Here is a 12,205-nt window from a genome sequence, read left to right as displayed (position 1 = left end):
ATGACAAGATAACTAAAACAGATGATGATTTTCAGATGATTTCTTTCTTTTTGTTTTTTAAAAAACTATTTATGTGTTTATGTTAGAAGAGAGAAAGAAAGAGAGAGCACAACTGAGCACAGTGGGGGAGGGGCAGAGGAAGAGAGTGGGAGAGAGAATCTCAAGTAGACTCCATGTCCAACGTGGAATCCCATGATGCAGGGCTCGATCCGATGACACAGATATCATGACCTGAACCAAAACCAAGAGTTGGTCACTTACCTGAGTGAGCCACACAGACACCCCAACTGATGATTTCTTTCTTTGAGAAACATTTTTGTATAAATGGCAGCACTATAATAGTAGCAATTTCAATCTCAAGATATTAAGTTCTTGTTCAACAACGCTCACTCTCAATGCAAGAACCTAAGAACAGTGTATACTATTTGTGGTTGAAGAAACAAACTCAGAAATATTTGTCTCTGTATTATCAGATAAACCATCTGAATAATGAAAATTTTATGCATACTTGAAAAATACTTGTTTTTGTTTTGTCTAAATGAAAACAAATGTGCTATCCCCCCCCGCCATATGAACTGGTTAGCTTTTTAATACATTGACTATGTTTCGTTACTTGGAGGAAGAAAATTCATCCTCCTCTTGATATAATGGGATTGCTGACTGTCTCAACTTGATGATCATTCCTACAGAAGACATATTTCTTGGATATATTAGAGCTAGTCAGCACCACCCAGTAAGGAAAAGATGGCATTTTTAATATTAATTCTTATTTTAAAAAGATATTAAAATGGCATAGTTTGGCTGACCCAGGAGCTAGCTAACAAATTGTTTCTGAAAATATGCCACTTGGTGGTAAATATACAGATTGACAGTGATTTTTATAGAGATATTTCATCTATTCAAGCCTGGCTGCATTTCTGAGCAGTAGGAGTAAGTTATAGTCTAAAAATATAATACATTTCTGTCCTTCCTTTGAGACAGATATATTGGACATTTATGAGTTTGAGTTACTAGTTTCTTTTCCTCACCCATCACTTCTTTGAAAACTGAAACAAATTAATGAGGAGATTTCTCTTTGAGAGTTACTGCCAAAATTTTATTTCAATGGGAAATGCCAGTAACATCCTGCCCAAGATCAACATATTCCTATGTGAGAGGCCAAGCTCATACTTTGAAGCCCATAGCTTGATAGGCATTACCTGATGTAAACCCACTTTTCACAGAATAAGCAAGTAAGAAGCAAATTTAGGGAACAAGTAGGCTCATTACTATTAGGGTCTCCCTGGTTCTAGACCCTTCAGATGACAAAAACAGAAATTATTCTGCATACTAACTCAGATTCATACACACACACACATGCACACAAACACACATTCCTATATGTAATTGTATGCATCTAGATTAAACTAAGAACGAGTTCATACTGAAGTCTCTAATTCTAATCCATGACCATGTAAATCAGTCTAGCCTTTTCCCCTTGCTTATCTGTACATACTACTCCAAAAATGAGAAAACTGGCTCCCACTACAGGCTACCCATTTATTTCATTATTCAATCCCAGTATACATATGTGGACATATCAGAATTGTTCATCCATAACTGTGGGAAACAATTTTATCAACTATGCTACAATGTTAATATGCAACCCTCCCGTTGTAAGTATTAGAAGTATTTTTTTCACCTACAGAATATCTGCAGAGATTTGTGGAAACCCTCAGCTACACAGAACTTCATAGAATATTTAGCATTGCTTGTCCTCACTCAAATATGACGTTAGTGCCTTTCATCAATAGAACAAGTAACTCTACAAATCTAAACAATTGCACCCTATTGACAACCACTGGCCTACTAGAAAGCCAATATTAATAAAATAAATAAAACTCCCTTTAAGAAAGCATAGGCAAATTTTGCACAATATAGTTGCTATAAATGTGTATAGACAGAATGTTTATATTCTGGCAATGTTCCATAGATTTCCCTTGGCGCAGTCTTCAGTGGTCCTAAGAACACCTAGAGTTAAAACACTGAGTCTGGTGTTTGGGTCTCAAACACATGGGAAAGAAAATCTGTAAAGAATGAAAAATATATTTTAAAAATATTTTTAAATGTTTTTTAGACTTTTTTTATTTGGGGAATAAAGAGCATACTACTAAGAGGGTATGAGGGTAAATTTTGGGGCTCAATTAAAAAAGAAGTACTTTCCACTTAAGGAGAATTTCCTTCTTCCTTATGGAAGCAAGTCTGCATTTGGAGCCTTGTGTGGTTTTCAGGTAACTTTACTCTAATTCACAGCTAAAGTCCCTGTCCTAATAAGAACTGATAGAAATGATTTTTGAAAACAACTACAAAAGCACTGGAATTGAGAAAGTTTGAATCATACTCAAAATTAAGGAGTTTATGGTGACATATAAGTATAATGCTGTTATTAGAGAACAATTTTACAAATTAGTAAGTAAAATATGAATATTTGGGTTTTTGATTTTTGGGTTTTTTGTTTGTTTTGGTCTCCTGATATCTTGCAGTAGGGCAACGTGTACAGTCATTTCAAAAGTCTTAGTGATTTTTGTTGAGTACATACTTATTTTATTTTTCCATTGTATTACTTATTTCCATTCTTATTCATTGGGTAATCTCAAAAAGTACATGACTTCTACTATTACACCTGTAAACTAAATATTCTCTAGTACAAATTGCAGATCTCATTCACTTTCTCCAATCTATAGACCCAATGGCATATAAACCCGAATATCCCAGACTTTCTCATCGTTTTCAAATGAACAAATCAGCTTCTTATTTTGAACCCCAGGACCTCATAAGATTCTTCTTCTAGAATTCAGCCATCCATATTTTCTGCCTGAGAGACTTCAGATAAACAACCAGAAGTCATCCTTGACATTTTTCTTTTCTTCACACTTTTTATTTAACAGATAACAATTCCAGTCAATTTTAGCTCTTAATATATCTCATATCTGTTTGCTCTTCTCTATCTCTACCACTATTGCTTTACTTTAAGCCTTCATCATCTATATCTGGAGTATTGACATAGATGCTTGGTAAGTTCCCCTCACTGTAGTCTCACTTACTTTAAATTCCAATTCATTTAACCTAATCTGATCTTTTAAAAATGAAAATCTGGTCATGTTTCTCTTATTCTTAACGTTTTTCATGATTACCCCATAGTTCAGTGATAACCGAGAATTCTACGGTTTGTTTCATTTCTGTAAATCTAGCCTCCACCCCCAGCTACCTCCTGAATAAAGAAACTAATTCCCTGTCTCTCAATTAGCCATGTGGTATAGTCATGGCTTTGGATATGCTCTACATTGTGCTTGGTATACTTTGTCTTTTCCTTGGTCTGTCTGGTGATCTTCTATTAATTTCTTTACTAACTAACATGGGGATAGTCATTATTCTCTGGTCGTTATATCAGTAATCCATGGTCATAGTAATGCTGTATAAAAAACAAACACAGTACCTCAGTGGCAGTGACAGCAAAGTAAGGCATTTAGATGGCTCTGCTGATCTTGGCTGGGTTTACTTGTATGTCTGAATGTCAGCTGATAGCTAGCTAATGTAGGCAGGCCTCGACTGGGAAGATTAGCACAGTTTAGCTCTGCAGGTGCTACTCATCCTGGATTAGCCTGGGCATGTTTTCACAACAACAATAGAGGTACAAGTAAGGGCAAATGAAAACACCCTAACTTTTTGAGATTTAGGTTCAGAAATGGCACACGGTTACCTTAACTCATTCAATTGGCCAAATGAGTTGCATGAAATAAGGAAGCATACTTCACATTCATGGGGAGAAATCTAGAAGCATGTAGATTCAGAGAAGGGCGAAAAATTGAAACCATTAATATAATGGTCCAACCATACCTCTTTAGAGCATTTTCATATTTTATTAAAATTATTTTTACACGCTTCTTATTGCATATTCTTTAACATAAAGGTCATGTCTTTTTAGCTCTCTATTTCACATATACCTAATAATTCTTAATAGGTAATTATTAAATAATAGGTCACCATAATTTAATGAAAACCAAATACATAAAAACATACAAAATATGTATTTTATGTTACTTATGACATTTAATGAAGAACATATGTAATATATAAATATGTGAATGTTTTTCTATTTGCTAAAATAAAATTTTAAAAAATACTAAAAATCCTATATCTAAAGAGTGATAGCATTTTTATAGAGCAATCATAAATATAAATATTAAATATATAACATTATAACAACTAAGTAATTTGTATGGCAACAGTTCATACGTCCCAGAGAGATGATTATAATTTTTTTATTTGGTTTAGTGGGAAACTATAGCTATAAATTTGTGTTCACAAAGCTTAATACTATGAAAAGCAGATAATTTGTTCATATATTTTCATTGCTTTTATATTAGTTGTGGTAATAATTTATCATAATTAATTAGTGTGCACATGACACTTTGTGCTTTCAGTGATCATTAATTAATTCATTATATGCATGAAAAGTGTAGGTCATTATAACATCCCCATTTTACAGAAACAAAATATTCTTTTTGATGATCAGAGTTTATAGAAGCTATTCTTACCATTTATTTCCTCAGTGATCAGAAAAAAATATAGTGACTAGGTATATTCTAGAACATTTTCTTAGCTTTGCTGTATACTGTAATGTATGAATAAAATAAGTCACTGCTAAAAGAATTTGTTATTCATTTTGTATGTAATTTGGTTTATAAAAAGGGCACATTATGAAAGAATATTAGAATACCTAGACTTTTTGCCCTGATTTCCTCTTGTCTCACTAGTCACCCTCCAGAACTTTCTGTAGATGAGTGTTTTTGTCTTCTTTTTAGAGTTAAATAAATGGACATACTTTGGAAATTTCCTCATAATTTCAAAGTCTCATTGGCTATGAAATTCAATAGGATTGTTTGATATTTCTTTAGATATATTTAGATCAATTAATAGAAGCTGCTTTGACTGCTGTTTCAAAGCTAGCCTTGGGAAGTTTGTGCCCAACTGGGAAATTTCCACAGTAATGGAGTATGAATTGTTAAGAAACTTTTAGAAAATGAATGTAATTTGCACAGCTAAAATGCCCATTTTTAAAAAACTTCTTTATGACATCTCTGCTACAGAAAGTAAAGGTTTTTTTTTTTTGCTTTGTTGTTTTGTTTTGCTTTGTTTTGTTTTGTTTGCAGTGCTCCAAACTGCAATCATCACGTAATAATGTCAAGTTGTGGTTATTAATATTTCTTTTCCTTTTTTTAACTTCTATATTGATTAGCTTTTTTCACTGGCTGTAAATATCTTTTGGCTTAAAAATAAGAATAATAAAATAATGTATTTTGTTACAAGATCTCATTATAATTGTTTAGAGTTGAAACTATAGAAGAATCACAATATGAAATATTAAAGAATAGTTTCCGATTTATGAGATTCACTCCTGATTAAAAATGACAACTAATAAGAGCTTATTACTTGGTTTCCTCATCCCTTCCCCCATTATACTTTATTGTTCTTTTTGTTGTATATTATGACCTTTAAACAAGTTTCCTCATATTGTTAATTTGTGGTCTTGTCCTTTAAATTAAGGCACTTCGATGAAATTTGTTTACTAAAATTTCAATAGCATGCTAATTGTTATGATCCATCATGTATTTTCAAAGTTTAGCTAAGATCCCAAGCTTGACCCGCATTTACTTATCCCTGAATCATTTAGGTGATCTTTGTGGACAGATATATTGAGCATTACTGATATGAGATCCTGGACCTTGAAAATGTTCATTTTGAGCCCTGAATTTCTCTAACCTGATGCTTTTAAATTTTAAACCCATCTAATTTCTCTTTCTGGTAGTTCATTATTACTGTATAGAAACTCAACAGATTTTTGTGCATTGATTTTGTATCCTGCAACTTTACTGAATTCGTTACTTTTAACAGTGTTTGACGGAGTTAGGTTTTTTTATTTGTGTATCATGGCATCTACAAATAGTGGCTAGTGCCAGTTTTACTTCTTCTTTTCCAATTGGGTACTTTTTTATTTCTTTTTCCTGCTTAATCACTCTTGCTAAGATTTCCAATACTATGTTGAATAAAAGTGGCAAGAGTCTTACTCCTGAATTAGAGCTTTTCACCATTGAATATGATGTTAGCTGTAGGGTTTGTCATATACCACCTTTATTATTTTAAGGTATGTTCCCTTTATTCCCACTTTATTGAGAGTCTACCGTAAGTGGATGTTGAATTTTGTCAAATGTTTTTCTCTGTATCTTTTGAGATGATCTTATGATTTTTATTCTTCATTTTATTAATGTGGTGTATCACATTGACTGATTTGCAGATGCTCAGCCAACCCTGTATTTCTGGAATAAATCCTTTGAGCATAGTGTATGATCCTTTTAGTGTATTGCTGAGTTTGGTTTGCTGATATTTTGTTGAGTATTTTTGTCTATTTTTATCAGGGATATTGGCTGTAATTTTCTTTTCTTGTGACATCTGTGTCAGATTTTGGTATCAGGATAATTCTGGCCTCATAAAATGAGTTTGAAGTGTTCCCCCCTCTTGTATTTTTTAAAAGACTTTGAGAAGGATAGTTATTAAATCTTCTTTGAATGTTTGGTAGAATTCTCCAGTAAAATGTGTGTTTCTGGACTTTTGCTTGTTGGGAGATTTTTAATTATTGATTAAATCTCCTTACTAATACTAGATCTGTTTAGATTTTCTATTTCATAATGATTCAGTATTTGTAGGTTGTATATTTCTAGAAACTTATACATTTCTTCCAGGTTGTTTAATTTGTTGTCATATAATTGTTCATAGTAGTGTTTTATGATACCTTATATTTCTATGCTGTTAGTTGTACCTTCTCTTTTATTTTTGATTTTATTTATTTGAGCCCTTTCTCTCTCTCTCACTCTTTTTTTTTCCCTGGTGAGTCTAGCTAAAGATTTGTCAATTGTTTATTTTTCCAAAGAACCAGCTCTTGGTTTCATTGATCTCTTCTATTGTCTTTTTGGTTTCTATTTCACTTATTTCTTCTCTAATCTTTGTTATTTCCTTTTACAAACTTTGTGTTTTGTGTGTTCTTTTTCCAGTTTCTTGAGATGTTAAGACAGATTGCTTATTTGAGACTTTTCTTGTTTCTTGATGTAGAAATTTATTGCTATGAACTTCCCTCTTAAAACTGCTTTTGCTGCATCCCATAAATTTTGGTATGTTTTACTTTCATTTTCATTTGTTTCAAGTTATTTTCTTTCTGATTTCTCTTTTGATTTTCTATTTGACCCATTGGTTGTTTAGTAGCATGTTGTTTAATCTCCACATATGTGTGAATTATCCAGTTTCCTTTTGTAATTAATACATAGTTTCATATCATTGTAGTTGAAAAGATGCTTAATATGATTTCAATCCTTTTAAACTTGTTAAGACTTCTTTTGTGACCTAACATATGATCTATATTGGAAAATGTTCCATATGCACTTGAGAAAAATATGTATTTTGTGGGGTTTTGTTGTGGTTTTCTGTAAATATTAATGAAGACCATTATCTCCAAATCTCCAAAATTAAAGATATGGAGAGGAGAGAGTTATCAAAAACCAAATACATCTCCCAAAAGCATTTGGAGGAAAAATATTATATTTGGAAGAAATAGATGAGAATGTGCATTCTGAAGGCCAGACATGTATACCTAACCCTCTAAAAGAAACAAAACAAAATCAAAAACCTGAAACCATGTAATTCCTCTGACTCTACTTTTTTTTTAAGATTTTATTTATTTATTTGTTTGACAGAGAGAGCGAGAGAGCACAAGCACAGGGAACAGCAGAGGGAGAGGGAGAAGCAGGCTCCCCACTGAGCAGGGAGCCCGATGCGGGGCTCGATCCCAGGACCCTGGGATCATGACCTGAGCTGAAGGCAGACACTTAACCATCTGAGCCACCCAGGTGCCTCTCTCTGACTCTACTCTTGAACTGAGAAACCCTTTTAGGTACATATCATGAAAAGCTAAAACCAAAGTTCAGGCAAGAGATGCAACTGGATAGTAGTAGAAAGGGAGAGACCACAAATTAAGGCTTGAGAATGAATGTGGGAGAATTTGCATAATGGCCCAGGGCAGAGGTCTGTGGGCTGTGCAGGGCTTTGTCTTAGAATATTTATGACTCTGTGTTGATAAGTAGGTTGGAGAGGACCCAAATGATAAGTGTTTTTCTTTTTTTAATCTTTAATTCATCTGACTTAATAGTGTTAATAAATGATAGGCTAATACTTTTCTCACCAAAAAGGCCCAGTAGAATTAACTATTATTTTTCTAAAGTTTTCTGTGTACTAAAGATTTTGTACCCATTAACTATTTAATTTTTAAAACAATCTTATGAAGTATGCATTATTATTATCATCATCCTTATTTTGCTTAGGAGAACACAGCTAATTAACTTGTCCACTGTTACCCAATTAACCCAAGATAGGGCTAAGATTTGAACCTAGAAAAATCTAGCTTCCAAACCCCTCTGCTCTTGGAAATGTCTTCCCTTCCCTCCTACATAACACATTCTTCAAACTGTTATTAAGTTTTAGGATTGATGACTATGTCTTTTTCACCACCCAAACCCCTTTTCTTTCTGTACAGTAGACACTAGCTGAGAGGTTAGGAGGAAGCATTCTAATTAAACTTATTCATATTAATGTAGAGAGTGTTAGTCACTAAACCTTCCCCAAGGTGTTTTCATTTTTAAAGAGGATACTTATTAAAACAAATTAATCTATCATTGGTGAAACACCTATTGTATAAAACCAGAAAACAAAATAGTTTAGGAATGTGAGATGAAAATATTTTTGAGCAGAGGGGCCACCCATGAAGCAAATAGATCTGCACCTTCTCTGAATAACTCCTTCCTTGTATAGTTGCTTTGATTCTGCCTGTTACAACCCAAATTTTTGTGTTTTGGCTTGTTGCTTTTTCACCGCTTTCTCAATAGCAATAAGAGTGGGGATTCTTGAGAAACAATGGAAAAAGTAGAGGCAATGAAGTGTGCAAAGAAAATAAAGTAGATGGAAAGATAAATAGCCTATTTGAGGAAAATGCATATACGGCCTATGGAGGACTGGGAGAAAATACATGTGCATTTATCAATTTATTAGAATTTATTGATATCAGTAATCCTTAACTATCTTACAGAACATAAGTTATTTTAGCACCTTCAATGATAACTCAGTGTACATTCTTTTTTTTCTTTTAAAGATTTTACTTATTTATTTGACAGAGAGCAAGAGAGCACAAACAGGGGGAACAGTAAAGGGACAGGGAGAAGCAAGGAGCCCAATGCAAGACTCGATCCCAGGACCCTGGGATGATGACCTGAGCTGAAAGCAGATACTTAAGCATCCGAATCACCAAGGCATCCCTCGGTGTACATTCTTAAAATCATAAACATGTATACCCTCTTTGAAATTCTCATTAAAACAATGAAATACAAGGTACAAACTCACTAATTTCAATGAACAACTAGGATAAATTATATTAAATTAAGCCAATCAATATCACTGCAAAGATAAACAAACACTTTAATCCTGAGATATTTTAGAGTCCAGCCTATTTTCAAGTGATTGCTTCTGCACGTATATTTCCTTCTACAGGTTTAAATATAATCCCTGAAATCTTCTTCGCTTATTTGTAATAAGCTTAGGGGGAAAAAAAAGTCCAAAACAGTCATCTCAATATAGATTTTACAGAGTCATCTTCTAGCAAAACTGTAGTTAAATAATTATATGGCAGACAATGATCCATTCTTTCTTTGCCTTCAAAAGTTCCAGGCAAGATCTTTCTAATCAATGGAAAGCTTTTAGCAGCATCAACTTTATTGACATTTGCCAAACATGAAAGATAAGATATAGGACCCAGATTAATAGAGAACTGATAAATATTTGTGCCTACTTCTATCAAATAATAGATCATCTTTTCATCTTTTTTGCATCTTTGTAGAGCAGACCTATCCTGAGAATGTCCTTCAGAGTGTGAAATTGCCCCATGGTGTTGTGGAACAAGGCGAGAATATTTTATGGATGTGGTCATCTATCCTGACTGTTCGCTTGCTCTGATAGACTCTGCTCAGCTGAGAAAAATCATCACCGTTATTTTATAGGAGACTGTATTTAACCTCGTGGATTTAAAATGTACATGCCACTCTCCTTTCTGTTTTAAGCAAAAAATCCAAATTTGAAAGTTTAAGTTGGACTGAGCAGATAGAAATTTAATTCTGAGAAGGAAGAATTTAGTTTTTCACACAAGTATTGTACCAGAACCTTGCTGTTATGAGAAGGCCAGCTACTCTGATACATCTCTTGTATGTAAGAAACCCACAAGTCACCCTTCTAAATTGTTCTTTTGTTTCTGTTTCTAAAATTCCAAACACTTGTATCATTGATTTAAGTGTCCCCTGAAATGTGTAATTGCAAAACATTCTGAAAATTAAAGTGCTAACATTCTTTTACCCATCCATTACTACTGAGGTGTTAAAATAATTTATTCCATTTTATTAATGATTGCTTGATGCATCAAAAGATAATTTGCCATGTAATTTTGTTAAACCTGAAACTGTAGCATATTTTCTTGATAATACCATTAATATATCAAGAGTAAATAAAATGTTTAGTGGTAGGCACATTAATTATCGCCTTCATCTATCGGTGTTTAAAACTTAGAAATAATTAAATGTGCTTTAATAAGATATGGTTCTGAGAAAGCTGGATCATTTATGAATCACTAGAGGTGCGTGGAGCTGCGTTTCCCTTGAGAGACAGAATTTATGCCTAACACCCCGCTGATTGTTCAGGAGGTAAAGAACCAATAGCTGCATGTACAGAGGTTTAATTTAAAGTGTGTTTCTCACTAGGCTGCTCACAACACTTAATTAAACTCTGCTGTTTTGGCAATGACAAATGCTATAGTGCAAAAGGAACCCGAGTCGCGGTGACTGAGAAGCTTTTGTAATTTCTTTCATGTGCACGGGCAGCCAGATCCAGGTCAGAAAGGAAAGTGAGAATAAAAGAAGACATATTTAAGGTGTTCGGACAAAGTTGCCACTCTCAAGCATCTATTGTAGGTACTCCAAAGTGCTGCATTATTTAAAGGACTTAAGCATGTGGAGTTCGTGAAAAATATGGCATGTGACCAGAGAAAACAATTTGAAGTCCATTGCTAAGTTGTTGGGGCTTCTGGAAAAAGCTGCTTTTTCATCGGCAACCATAAAACCTGAAATAATAATGGATGCAAATTTAGCTAAATATGTAGTGCTTTGATCGCTAGGCAAAGTTTTTATGATACATTTGATATGTCTTTTGCCTTGTAGGTACGTGTAAGTTCGTTTCTGAGCATATTTTCAAAATTAAGGAAGTCTCCTATATCGATCAAGGAAAGAAAGCCGAAATGGTTATATTTATGTAAAATTAATTACAAAGGGAAGCATGGACAACCAACTTGTAAAATTCTTCACGTTAAAATGATGCTTAGTTTGGAAAATAGTCTGAAAGTCCCTTCATATGAAACTATCATCTCGTTTGCCCTAGTTCATTTATATAGAGCTGTGCTTTTAATGAGGCATAGACCCATGACTCCATTTTTATATCATTTTCATCCCCAAATAAGATAAAAGGTAAAGAGAACAAAATGTTGAAAAAGAGAGCAAAAATTGTAGTGAATGTTTACTATGTGTCAAAAACCACCTAAGCGTTTTTACGTGTGCAAACTCTTCTCAGTTACCACGGCAATCTATGCATTCAGTGTAATCATTGTCTCTACTACTCAGAAGACTGTGGTGAAGAGGGGTTAAGAAGTTTATACAAGGTCACAATTAGTGACCATTTAGTGAGAGCGCAAGAATGCAGACCTAAAGTGATCTGTTTCCACAACCAATATCCCTAACCAGTACACCATAGGGACAAATTGAAATATTACAAATTATACAGGGAGAAGTCACATCAAATCAAAGCAAAAATAACATATACACGGTAGTTATTTCCCTGCTTATCATTATTTAAGGACTCTACTCTCCCTCTGAACATAAAATCCCTGGAATAAATTAGGTTTCCTCCAACTCCTATCTAAATACAGAAAGTGAGGTGCAGAGGGTTAAGGAAATGTACAATACTGCAGAAGTGATCAGTGGTGGACCAAAAATCAAGCTTCCTACTGCCAGCCTTGCTTTCCAGCATACCA

This window comes from Ursus arctos, unplaced genomic scaffold (assembly GCF_023065955.2).
Source record: "Ursus arctos isolate Adak ecotype North America unplaced genomic scaffold, UrsArc2.0 scaffold_1, whole genome shotgun sequence".
Classification (NCBI taxonomy): domain Eukaryota; kingdom Metazoa; phylum Chordata; class Mammalia; order Carnivora; family Ursidae; genus Ursus; species Ursus arctos.
Note: the sequence above shows the minus strand (reverse complement) of the source record.